The sequence below is a fragment of the Oryza glaberrima genome, chromosome 1 (genome assembly GCF_000147395.1).
Source record: "Oryza glaberrima chromosome 1, OglaRS2, whole genome shotgun sequence".
NCBI lineage: Eukaryota > Viridiplantae > Streptophyta > Magnoliopsida > Poales > Poaceae > Oryza > Oryza glaberrima.
Genome location: NC_068326.1, coordinates 11,093,192 through 11,104,633, shown reverse-complemented (window position 1 = coordinate 11,104,633; position 11,442 = coordinate 11,093,192).

Below are 11,442 nucleotides of genomic sequence, written 5' to 3'. Positions count from 1 at the left end.
ACCCACGGATCCCGTGCGCCCGGCCGTTTCCTGTCCCCTCCCCTCCCCGCCCACAACGGGCCTCACGTTTAGCGGTTTAGGCGTGTGGTTGCGCGCAGAAGATCCCAACCCGGGGGTGGGGCGGATTGGGGAAACAGCTGCCGAGCGATGGCGGACTGGGTGCTGCCGCCGGTTTCACCCTGGTTTGGTTTTGCGCAAATCTCACTCTCCCCCTCCGTCTCTCGTGAAATTGCATTCTACGGAAATTTAAACTGAAACAGTCCTTACAATTTGCAGGTGGTACTGTGGTAGTACAACTTTGTTAAGTACTTTTTTCAGTGATACGTTTGCGAGAAAAGCTGCCACATCACACCATGAAGCTCGTGGAAGGACTAATATTTGTACGCGCGACGGCTCCACAGAGAGGAGAATATCACGACTTGGATGCTCTCAAATTTATAAATTGAGGTGAGCAAATTGCATTGCCATGAGCCCATGAGATAATATACTAATTGTTACAGATTTGGTAATGGGATGAAATACTAGCATAAAACATCCCGTGCAACTTCATCAGGAACGTGATATGGTATGACACTAATATTTTTTATAATGTTATGTGCAAATCCAAACTTTCTCAGGTATATTTCACGAATATTGTAAAAGTGTACATGACTACAGGAGTTAAAATGCTGGCACAGACACACGCAGGAAGCATGGGGGCCATCCTCCTACTGTATAGACAGCTGGAACGTTTCAAGGTGTGATCAAGGCCACCCCCGAATAGCTAGCTAGGCTCTACCTTGTGTGAACAAAAAAGCATGCATGCATGCATTATGGTTCAGTGATGCATATATGGATCGATAAAACATATATGTTCACAAGCGATAACTTAACATACACCTGTGTTACGATTTCACTAATGGAAATAGTAATGGTACATCTCAAGTGGATTCATCCATGGCACACCTATCCTATGTGTTGAATTGTTGGAATTAATACGTGGACTAAGACCATATGAAAATTATCTTCTTAAAAAAAACACAAACCCACATCATGAGAAGAAATGCATGCGAATATTTAGTACCATCTTATCTATTTTAAAAGAGTAAAATCTTCTTAAATAGGAGAGTGCTCTCTTAGCCACTTAAGACGTGTGGTGGAGAGAACTAAAGTAACAAACGTGCTCGCTCGTCTCGCCTGGCTAGGGCGGTACACATATGCGGTACGTGAATGGTCCATCAAAATGTGCTCCTCATGCGCAAGCAGATGCAGCATGCGCGCGAATGGTCCATCAAAATGTGATCCTCATGCTTGCGTAGATGCGGGATGCGCGTAAATGGTCCATCAAAATGGGCTCCTCGTGCTTGCGTAGACGCAACGTAAAGTGTGGATAAGTTACGTGCATGGAGAGAAGCGCGTACACCACATGCACGTGAATGGTCCATCAAAATGGGCTCATCATACTTGTGCGGACACGATTTCCTTTTGCAGGGTGCGTAGAGTGGCGTAGAGTGAGAATAAGTTACGTGCAGGGTGCGTGGAGCGGCATAGAGTGCGGATAAGTTATGTACTGGGAGCGTGGATCGGCATGAAGTGTGGATAAGTTAGTGTGACTTATCTGGTTCGATTTACGCAGTGTGGAGATCGTGCATGTGTCCTGATATCTCTAAATAAACTGAGCCATCGTCTCCTCACAATACACGCGAAATCAATCTAAGGTTTGACTCCTCTTGTGTACTGCGTAATCGCTTGTAATCTACTTTGTTCAGCTCATCGACGTGCACCGGTGATCGGGAGATCAGATCTCCGGAACCTTCGTCATCAACGTCCTGCACCAGGAGAAAGCGATAATAAGGTTTTTGAAAACGCTTCGCGCGACTGCTTGCTGGTCTTCCACGACGACTCGTCTTCCTCTACGCTCGAGGGCTGCGTGCCGACGACAACACCTTGCACTGCACGTTACTCCTGTGGTGCGTGCTGCTCCTCGTCAACCTGATCCACAGCAGAACTAGAACCCTCAGTATGAGTTCACCATATTCCATCTATTTGATATGCTTATAGTTTATTGCTTAGTTTACATGTCTTAATCGCATGGTTTGGTTCTACTAATTTATATGTTCAATGTCATGATTTATTTATAAAATGAATTAAATCAATATGTGTTTATATATTCAACATGAATTTCCTTCTCTGTAGTTGTCGCCAGTTTATATACTGCTTTTTGTTAGAGATGATTTAAACAAAGCTAATTAACTACATGCATTTCGATATATTCAATCGAATGGTTAGAAAAAATTATGAAATGCACATTCTAAAATACGCATTATTCTAACTTATATATAGTGGGCGATATAACTGAAATGCAAAATTCAGAAAGTAAGAATGTATACTATAGAAGCCTACATGGAGCCTAGACATGACCGCCATATGGAGCTAGTGGTAGACCCACCTAAGCTGGCCCAGCTAGGGTCCATGTTGTCCTACACCCTAAACCTTATTTTAGTCATGTTTCCAACATATTAGTCATCAGTCTACTATTAAATAATTAGATAAATTAAATATTTTAAGTATGAATAAAAATAATTATAAAAATCCGTGGTTGAATGAGTATTATTTCTGTATAAGTAATACTGTTTTGACCATTTCTCATCTTGGCCATACATAAAATTTATTTTTTTCTATTTCTTTAGCACATATTAATCTACAGAGTAAATAGTTAAATTGGTAAATATATAAAAAAAATTCCACTTTACTCCCATGAACTATTTTGTCAAAGCACTCAGCACCTCACCCACCCTCCATTTTTTTTCTTTACAGACTAACAACATTTCTCTCTTTTTATATATCTCTGTCTACGTATAAGTCATAAATAAGTTGTATTTGTACATAAATTTGTTAGGATTGATAGATCCATTATAATCTACCTCTTAACATTTTAGTAATATTTTTTTATCACTATATACATATGTTTCGAAGCACTTATTTTGATACTTTGATTATGTGTCATTTATGGATTAGAAAATTTATGCTTAAAATATGACTCGTATAAAGAGAAACAAAGAAGAGAAATGCTATTAAATAGCAAAGCAGACCATTTTCAATAGTTAGGCTTAGAAAATTTATGCTTAAAATATGACTCATATAAAGAGAAACAAAGAAGATAAATGCTATTAAGTAGCAAAGCGGACCATTTTCAATAGTTTATGGGGAAAATGAGCAAAATATATTTTAGGAGTTAAGTGATCAAATGAAATAGTCTAGGAGAGTGAAATAGACTTTTTAAAATATATTTGTTTTTAAATAAATGATTTTGTGTTCAATCATTTTCGTCCCTATTTCATGGCATGAGGCATCCATTGTCCCTCATCTTCGTGACTATACCTAATGCCTCACCTATCTGATTATGACGTTTGTTTGACTGCTAATCTTCATCGTTAACTTGCTCAATTTTCGTTGTTAACCTAATGCGAGCCAGCGACTATTGTTTATGTGCGTTGTGCCATTATATAATTAGGGCTAGCTTTTTACTGGATGTAGTCTCATCTGTATTTTAAATATGCATCTGTCGCTGCGTAGAGCTCACCCCTACTAATATTGACAAGTGAGAATGCTCCGAAATGTGTGATCTATGCCAGCCAGTAGGCTCTTTGCCTTGTTAAACAATCGACATGCATTATATATGCATGGTCTTATCTATCTATTATATTATTAAAACAGCTTTGAAAGAAGGCACCACGTTCGCTGTGGGGGCTAGAAATTTCCACATTAATCAGAGAAAAAGAAAAAAAACAAAAGAAGAGTCCAAGTAGAAATACAATCTAAAAATAGCTGAAATTCGGAATTAAAAATAAGCTATATTGAAAGAAGTATCCATATAAGAACCCAATACGAGATTAATCCAAATTCGAAATAAAAATAAAATAAAATCCAAAATTAGAAAAGAAAAGGTGAGTCCAAGAAGGAATATAATTTAGAAATAACTGAAATTCGAAATTAAAAATAAGGAATATTGAGAGAAAAGTCCATATAATAACCCAATACGAGATTAATAAATATTCAGAATAAAATAAAAATAAATCCAAAATTAGCAAAAAGAAAAGAAAAGTTCAAGTAGGAATACAATTTAAAATTAACTAAAATTCGGAATTAAAAATAAACAATATTAAAAAAGAATCCATATAAAAATCCAATACAAGATTAATTAAAATTCAGAATAAAAAATAAAATAATATCCAAAATTAGAAAAACTAAAAGATAGTTTAAGTAGGAATACAATTTTGAAACAACTGAAATTCAAAAATAAAAAATAGAAATACTTAAAGAACATTATACGGTATTAATTATTTTTTTTAAAAAAATAAATTCTGAAATTAGAAAAAGAAAAAAGATTTCAGTTAGGAATACAATTTATAAATAACTAAAATTGGTGATAAAAAACTGTTGAAAGAAAATACCATCTAAAACACATAACAAGATAAATTATGTAACAGGCCTATATAAATGAGTAGAGTGGTGACAGTTGATACGACATATAAAAACTGTTAATAAAACACCAAATAGAATCCTAACGACGATTAAAAGGAGGGACAACAGGTAGGCATGAAGCAAACGGACAAGGCGGTTGCTGGGACTTTTGGAAAGTAAAAAAAAAATCCATTGTTAATCATATTCGATTTTTAAAATCTTAATGACAATAAAATAGAGAAGCAACAGGCGGGGTGTATAGGAGTTGCAGAGCCACCGACAGTTGCGGAAATTCTAGAAAATAAAAAATGAATTCCAACGATAGTTATGTTCGATTGTTAGAATCCCAATGATAATAAAGAGTAGGTGGCGAATAGGCCGTAGAGGAGTATAGTGGCATCGTCCGACGGGACTTCTAAAAATTATAAAAAAAAATAAAACCCAACTAGATAATAAACTCTAAAAACTACAAGATCCACTTACTTTTTAAAGGTTCGAAACTTCTAAAAAGTAAAAAAAAAACCAATGATAATCATGTTCGACTTTAAAATTTTAATGACAATAAAGAAGAGAAGCAGCGGGCGAGTCATAGAGGAGTACAATGGTAAAGCCGCTGACAGTTTGGTGGGACTTCGAAAGTAAAAAATGAACCCGAACAATAATTATGTTCGATTTTCAAAATCCCAATGAGAAAAGACAGTGGACATGCCGTAGAGGAGTATAATGACAACGTTTGACGGGACTTCTGGAAATTATAAAATGAAACCTAACGAGATAGTAAACTCTAAAAACTATAAGATCCAATTTGTAAAGGTTCCAAGAAGAATGAATAATAGTGATAGATCGAATAAGCAAATAAAGAAGATATGGCAGAAGTAAGGGGTGGTAACTGGTGTGACTTTTAAAAACTATTTAATTAGAAATACAGGGATGATAAGATTTGGTCTTTTAAAGTCTTAAGACAACAAGATAGCTATTCAATAAATTTTAAGTAAAATCATACTGAAAAATATATGATTTTGTTTGGGTGCTAGCCGCGCAATTGCGTGGGCCACCCAGCTAGTTATGATAAAATCTGAGCACCAACTCAGCATGCATGCTATACGGAGCATTTTCAACATTATTTTGACTTAGATGAACAATTACTGTGAAACATGAATATCTAAGCGAAATCCCAATATTTTTCAGGTATATTTATTTTCATGAATATTTTATACACGTGTCCATGCACACATATATGTAGGCGTATAGCGCATATGCGTGGAACCCCTCGTGAAACATTTGGACATGCATTATGCATGACTTTTTTTTGAAACTACATTATGCATGACTTCACGTAAGAGGAATAATTGTTCCTCAGCGCCAACTCAATATGAATGCAGCACGGCCTTTTGAGTACGGAATAACATGCTCGTATAAAACGTGTCTATTATAACTTCCAACTCAGCACATATCTAGCTCCGTTAAACACAGGTGGATCAGGGGTGGTACCGATGGTCCCAGGATCACCCCAAAAAAAATTCTAGCTCATTAGTAAAAACTTTTGAAAAAGGCAAAAGAAATCCTTATTAATATATTATGATGCACGTTTAGTCATTTAATCTATTTATACTCCTTGCTTTGTTATTTTTATAATATTTTTTAAAAATATATGGGTTAATTGGACCACCCACATAAAATTTTAAATACGCCACTTAAACTCACTTAGAAAAATAATAACGCCAGATGAAGTGTACCATCCATGCTTCTCCAATTTGTTGCATTTCCTTCTTTGCAAAATTGCAACCAGCCCTATGTTATAAACCTTTTTGTTAGAGATGCTCCAAGCGTAGCCATATGCATGCAGTTAAAGTACCACCCCAGATTCCTTTACCAGGACAAATTTCCACAAAGAATCATAAAAAGAAGGGTAAATTGCAGTTTAGGCCGAATATTTTGACCTGTTGCGGGTTGGACTAGATCTTAGCTAAAGTTTTCACTTTGGATCACATAATATTGCCATTTGTTTCACTTACACCACCCTCTCGTCTTCCCTCAAATAAAACAGTCCATCACTGGTGCCATCTGATCACTCTCGAGCATGGGACAACATCAGCAGCATTGGTGCACCACTCTCAAGTTAATATACATCGGCCTCAAACTCAATGAAGCAAAGAAAGAAGAAAATTAGGAAACATTAGTCCAATACGAAACTTGTGCAAAAATATCTAGTCCAAAGTGATAATATTGGTTTACCCATAGTCCAACTTACAACTCAGGTGACTGGTAAAAAGATATGGGCCAATGTGCAATTCACTTAAAAAAAAGAATTATCCTTACTTCTAAGGACTTGGCAGTATTGTTCTAACTAAGAGGACCATTTTGCAATTACGCGAAACCACAGCGGAAAGATAGAGAGGTCGTGCACGAGTTCTCTTCCCCAAATTAAGAGCTGGTCAACGAGTCTGAGCTCGACAGAAGGGAGACTGAACGGTGGGCCCAAGGGCAACGTCGTCATTTCACCAGGGACCGTGGTGTAAAAGGCATCAGTCAAACGCAGATCCCGGTTTACATATAGTACATGTACGTGGTACTAAGTTCTATCTAATTCTTGTACTTACTCCATCCTAAATTAAGTTTACTTCTCATTTATCCCACACATAGAAATAGAAAAAAAATAGGATACCTCTACTTTATCAAATCCCAATACAATTATTTCTCACTTTATCTACTTACAATATAACAATTCTAATTTTTACTTTCACAAATATTCCTACGCAATAATTATTTTAAAAATGAATTTATTTTATGATAAATGGTATGAGCTAAAAATGTAATATGTAACGGAGGAACGGAGAAAGTAGCTTTGCTTACGTGAACAGTCATCAGTGTTCTTCTGTTCTTCTCTCTTTTTTTTTTTCTTTTTCTTCCTCCTCTCACTCTCGAAGGATGTCAACTCCTTTGATTTGATGGTCAGCGACCCTAGTATCTCACTAACAAACAACAGAGAGAATTCAAGCCAAAAAGTGATAGAAGCCCGTCATGTTGACCGGAGTATTCAGGGTTTCAGAGGTGAAACCGGCGGAATTTGGCTTAGCCTTTTTCGGCTGGCTGCTGGATTTTCACCAATCTGTGCAAGGAGAATTCTTAATGTCTTTCTAGCTCAATGGTTGCTTTCTTTCGTGCTTCCCTGCAGCATTGCACTGAGTTAATTTCCCAAACCAGGCGATGGGAGCGCACAGTAATGTAAACATCTAGCTGAATGTTTGCGCATTAATATAGTATTTTAAATTCTCTATATAATAGTCAATATACTCAGTCGCTCAATGAATGTATATTTATAGAGATGAAATCTAACCCATGTTTTATGTAACCGGAATTATGAAAACGGTTAACTAGTGCCAGAAGCGAGACGTAAACTTTTCAGAGGTTTGACGAAGTATGCATATCGATATAGTCAAACATCGGTGGCGTGCCATTTTTTTTTTACAATTTAGGACATAAATGGAATGGAGAAGTTTTTAAGTATTCTCGTGAGAATTGAACTAATTGATATCACTGGTGGAGAAGTGCTTTTTACTACCGGTTCATAACCCTTTCTAGTCCCGGTTTTCTAACTAGGACTAAAGATAAAGATCGCTATCTTTAGTCCCGGGTGAAATAACCGGGAGTAAAAATCCAATTTTAGTCCCGGATGGTGTTATCAACCGGGACTAAAGATAGAGCATTTTTAGTCCCGGTTGGTAACTAAAGATAGAGCTAGGCTAGCTAGATCCGGTTGCTCCATTATTCTGTTCTGTTCTTCATTGTTTTTAATATATTGATTTCACTCCATCCACATCCCAAAATCCCAAATCAATCATCCCCAAATCCTCAAATCGATCATATCCAAATACATCACAAAATTTTAAAAAAAAATTACATCACAACTTCTATAAAATTCATCACAAATACATCACATATTCACATCATACATAAAACAAATGCTTCTCAGATCCGAATCACAAATTCTCAAAAAAAAACAAAGAAACGCCCGCTGCCGCTGCTGCGCCGCCCGCCGCTCAGCCGCTCGGCCCTCCGCCCGCCGGAGCGCCGACTGCTGCCGCGAGGCCGGCCGGCCCTCTGCCCGCCGGCGCGCCGCCGCAAGGCCGCCGGCCGCCCGGCCCTCCGCGCTGCAGATCAAGAAGTGGGGAGGATGGGGGAGGGAAAGGAGGAGAGGCGCCGCTGGGCCTCTGCACTACAGATCAAGAAGTGGGGAGGATTGGGGAGGGAAAGGAGGAGATGAAGAGATATCAAGAAGTGGGGAGGATTGGGGAGGGAAAGGAGGAGATGAAGAGATAAGGTGTAAGGAGCTAGTTAGAGGATAGGAGGAGCCGGGAGTTAAAAGGGAGAGAAAGGAGGAGAGGAAGAGATAAGGTGTAAGGAGTTAGAGGATAGGAGGAGCCGGGAGTTAAAGGATTAGAGGATAGGAGGAGCCGGGAGTTAAAGGAGAGAGGAGCGGGAGGGAGGAGGAGACCTCGATCCGATCCGCGCGCACGCCTCCCCATGTATGTTGATCTTTTTTCCCGGTTGGTGCTATCAACTAGGACTACAAATAGATCTTTAGTCCCGATTGGTAACACCAACGGGGAGTAAAGAGTATGTCGATCTTTTTTCCCGGTTGGTGTTACCAACTGGGACTACAAATAGACTAAAGATCAAAAATTACCTCTAAACTTTTAAACCGGGACTAAAGATGTTTTTAGTCCCGGTTTTTAATACAACCGGGACTATTGTGAAATCTGGCTGACTGACTAATCTCCACCAGTGTATTAAATTCTTGTGAACCAAAGAAAACCTTAACCTTCTTTAAAAACATTGCTTTTCACAAACAAACAGATGTTTGCCAAATATTCTTCTAAAACTCAAATCTAAACATCCAGCCAAAAACATTTTAACATTCAGCCAAAAACATTTTACGCCGTGGGGTGGATGACCTAGCTAGGTCGCTGGACCCACGTCCGGTAATGCACTTAATTTTCAGCCAACTGTTCTTTCCTTTGAGAAACTATATCTCAAGCTGAACTAAAAATGATAGTTGAGACAACCTAATATCCATGGACTTTTCTTTTTTATTATTCCCTTCAAAGGTTAAAACGAATTTGGAGGGGATTAATTATGAAAATCCAGGGGGATTCCTTCCATGAGAGTTGGATTTGGATTTTGGTATATTAATTGGGTCTCCCTCAGTATTATTAAAATAAACCAATCCCTTACACACCAAGAAATAAATTGTAGTGAGGAAAAAAGACCAAAATCTTTAAGGAGAAAAATAAAATATAGTATTAGTGTATGAATAGAAAAGAGATGTAGAATGGACAAAATATATTTTAGATTTACAGACCGATAACATGAAAGAAGGTAGAAATTCATTTATAAGATAAAGTTTAACCTTTATGAATGGATTTATTTTGAAACCTAGGGTATACAGCATATTCGTGCCCTCTACACCAAACTCTTATACTATGTTTGAAGAATGGGAAAATGAGAGGTGGGATTGAGATTGGGAAATGAATGTATGGTTAGGATTAAATGAAAGAGGGAGAATGAATAGTTAGGATTTAAAAATGCCTTTTAGTGGGTGCCAAATCATTTCCCTAATCCATTAGTCAAATAAGGCCTCAGTAAACAAGACAAGCTATTGTCGACATCCAATTAATTGAGAAAGTGTCTGGAGCATATGAGGCCTTTCACAGTGCAGTGAGCTAGCGAGTTGCTCCATCCTTTCACGTAGACTGGCTGATGGCGTGGAGGAGAGAGGGTGTGGGCCCTCGTTCCTCTACATGGTTGCTAAGGGCATCCACAATGTGGAAATATAGAGGGCCTTAAGCCCCTCAAGTAGTCTTTATACATTGTGCAAGTGGTCATTATAGGTATTTTTTGGATGAGCCACCCTTATACCTAATGCCTGCCCTTATGAAATAAAAAACTCATTATTTCTCTCTCTCTTGGAACTCTCCTCTCTCTCTCACCTATCAGTTCCTTGCCGCCACCGGAGAGAGAGCACCCGGGAGGAGGTCGCCGGAGATCCGCCCACGAGAGCCGTCTACCCAGCCACTGGAGGACCGCTGGAGAGCTGCTGCTGCAGCCACGACCTCCTCGCACCGGTCGTCACCACCGCCGGAGAGCTGCGCTGCCGCCGCCTCCTCCTTTACCTGCCGGCGTCGCGACCGCCGCCTCCGCCTCCTCCAACGCCTCCGCCGCCGCCGGATCCAGCCCCGCCCATGAGCACCGCCGCCGTCGCCTCCTCCTCCTCCCGCGGGCGTCGCCGCCGCCTCCTCCTCCTCCTCCTCCCGCGGGCGTCGCCGCCGCCGGCTCCTCCAACGCCTCCGCTGCCACCGGATCCAGCCCCGCCCATGAGCACCGCCGCCGTCGCCTCCTCCTCCTCCCGCGGGCGTCGCCGCCGCCGCCTCCTCCTCCTCCTCCAACGCCTCCGCCGCCGCCGCCGCCGGATCCAGCCCCGCCCATGAGCACCACCGCCGTCGCCTCCTCCTCCTCCCGCGGGCGTCGCCGCCGCTGCCGCCTCCTCCTCCTCTCGCGGGCGTCGTCGCCGCCGCCTCCTCCTCCTCCTCCAACGCCTCCGCCGCCGCCGGATCCAGCCCCGCCCATGAGCACCGCCGCCATCGCCTCCTCCTCCTCCCGCGGGCGTCGCCGCCGCCGCCTCCTCCTCCTCCTCCCGCGGGCGTCGCCGCCGCCGCCTCGTCCTCCAACGCCTCCGCCGCTGCTGGATCTAGCCCCGTCCACGAGCACCGCCGCCGCCGCCTCCACCTCCTCCAACACCTCCGCTGCCGACGGATCCGACGAGCACCGCCGCCTCGCGAGAGAAGAAGAACGCGAGAGGAAAGGGGATCGGATGAAGAGAAGGGGAGAGAAGAGAAGGGAAGGGGTAGTTGAGGAGCAGTAAGATTTTTTATTTAGATGGGACCCACCTTAAGGACTACTTTGCTGTTTATACATTGTAGCAAGTGTTATTAGTTGTGG